The sequence below is a fragment of the Penaeus japonicus genome, unplaced genomic scaffold, assembly GCF_977035675.1.
Source record: "Penaeus japonicus unplaced genomic scaffold, GWHDUDI00000001_assembly GWHDUDI00000019, whole genome shotgun sequence".
In the NCBI taxonomy this organism is placed as follows: Eukaryota; Metazoa; Arthropoda; class Malacostraca; order Decapoda; family Penaeidae; genus Penaeus; species Penaeus japonicus.
In genome coordinates, this window is record NW_028234421.1 from 1399618 (window position 1) to 1402117 (window position 2500).

General features: G+C 36.8%; 1 protein-coding gene across 1 annotated transcript in view; it reads left to right on the plus strand.

Annotated features, from left to right (window-relative positions):
* Positions 1–2500, plus strand: part of LOC122267826 (uncharacterized) — a 37893-nt gene that overhangs the window by 1014 nt on the left and 34379 nt on the right. The window lies entirely within an intron of this gene.

Genomic DNA, 2500 nt, shown 5'->3' on the forward strand with positions numbered 1-2500 from the left:
ATCATTATATCCTTATTGGTGTTATTATCATTATTATCATTATTACGATTTCATCTTTGTTATAATTACTATTATCATTATCATTATTATCATTGTTGCTGTTATTATCATTATTCTTGTAATTAATATCATCATCATTATCAATGATGTCACTATTATTAGGAGTATTATTAGCTTTACTAATTCGTGTAATTCGTGAGAAAACGTGAAGTGACAAACACAAACATACATACGGTAATACATGTACAAATACACAAACACTTTTGTGCTTTTTGCCCCTTGCCTTTTTATTCTTCTTATCGTTTTTATTCATCCCTTTGCGTGCTTCTTAGTAATATTTTTTCTCACTCTTATCCTCCTCCTTTCTTTTCGTCTTCATCTTTTTTCCTTCTTTGTTTTTCATTTTTTCTAGTTTCCCATTTTCATATTTTTACCACTTCTTTTTCTTCTGCAATTTCTCTTTTCCCTTTTTTGACTTTGATTACCTTCTCTTTCTCAATTCCCATTTCAAATAAAAATGTTGGCAAATAATTTTAGACTCTTGAATCATATAAAAAATAATTAAGTTTTGAAATGATAATGACAATGAGTCAATAACAACAAAACAATATTCATAAAAAAACAATGTTTATGATCAATAACACAACTTCAAAAAGAATATCCACATTAACGAATTGCAACATCAGTAAGTCTGCATTCTTTTAGAGGGAATCCCAACCCTTTGAGAGGATCCTGAACCTCCATATATAGACCTGAAAAGGCGATCGCCGGGAATTTCCAAACATCGAAAGGGATTCACGATTGCTTGAAAGTCTGAAAACCATGAACTTATGATTTTGTGATTTATAATCCATTTCTTTTTTCTTTTTTCAAATAATGTGCTTGATAATTTTGTATGATTTGTGTTGCATTCTTAATGTAATTATATTTCTTGGTGCAACTTACATGGGGAGTTTAGTTTCATCATGTGTATTTTCATTATCATCATTTTTGTCAAGCAAGGCATCCGGAGGCGATGACTTGGTGGGTTTCGAAAAATCTTTGTCGAGGAAGCGGGGGGATTTTCCTCTCTCTCTCTCTCTCTCTCTCTCTCTCCCCCCCCTCTCTCTCTCTCTCTCCCCCCCTCTCTCTCTCTCTCTTTCTCTCTCTCGCTCGCTCTCTCTCTCTCCCATACACACACACACTAAACGTCTCTATCTTCTCTTTTATTTCTTTCTATTTGTGTATTTTCTATGTTACTCTGTTTCTTTCTCCCTCATTCCCCCTCGCTATCTCTCTCTTTCTGTCTCTCCCTCTCCCTCTTTATCCCTCTCTCCTTCAACCCCCCATTTTCCCCATTTATGCACTTGCGCGGTAAATCTCCAAAAGGTTAATATTTAACTATTTAAATATTTAACATTTGACTAATATGCTGGTTTTGGTTGTGGTACAAATAATAACCCTTGATGAATTGACCATAAATTAAAACATTTTATGTGGTAAGACCATCGCAAGATTGAACACAAGAAAGTATAAATAATAGAAATAAGGTATGAACACACACACACACACACACACACACACGCACGCACACACACACACCCGCACACACACACACACACACATCCGTACGCGCGCGCACACGCACACACACACACGCACGCACACACACACACCCGCACACATACACACATCCGTACGCGCGCGCACACACACGCACACACACACACACACACAGAAACACTCACAAACACACCAGCCTCTATGTCCCTGTCTAAATAAAGCTGTGGTGAATATTGCGATAATTAGAGTAATCATAAAGATAACTGTTATCATCTGTTCTTAAATAAAGAGAAGTCCAATTGTAATCAGAAACACGGCCTTACGCTGGCATCTAACGTCAAATACGCCATGGCGAATATCATGCACATGTTGCCAGTGTGTGAGAATTTGATATAACGAGGAAAGAGATGCTGACGAGTCAAGTTATAGATATATAACTATCTATTTCTCAATCTATTTACATATATAATATTTGCCAACATGATCTCAGACCTCCCCTTCGTCCATTTTCCACTCCGCCGACCATTTTTTCGGGTAGTTGCGTGTAGTTATGGTAAGCTGTGGCGAGTGCAAGGGACTTTCGAGGGACCACGAAAGGTATTTATAAAAGTAGGAATAAAAGAAATGTGAAAGTGCACGTATGAAAATAAAAAGCACTAATTCTAATGTTGCAGATAAATAAGCTCGAAATTCTCGAAGGAACTTATTGGTTAATTCGAAAGTTTTTTTCCTTCCAATATATCATTTGTTTTTTCTTTCTTTTTTTCTTTCATATGCTTCCTTTGCTGCCTTTGTACATAACTATCTACGAAAAATATACGATATCATTGATGAAAATTTCGAGACTTTATCAAGGCGCTGAAGAAAATTTTTCAACCAATCAAGAGCGAGATTTCGCGCCGCCTCGCCCCTTCCTCCCGAGGGCCACGTGGGGCTTGGCGCTATTTTGACTTCGGTT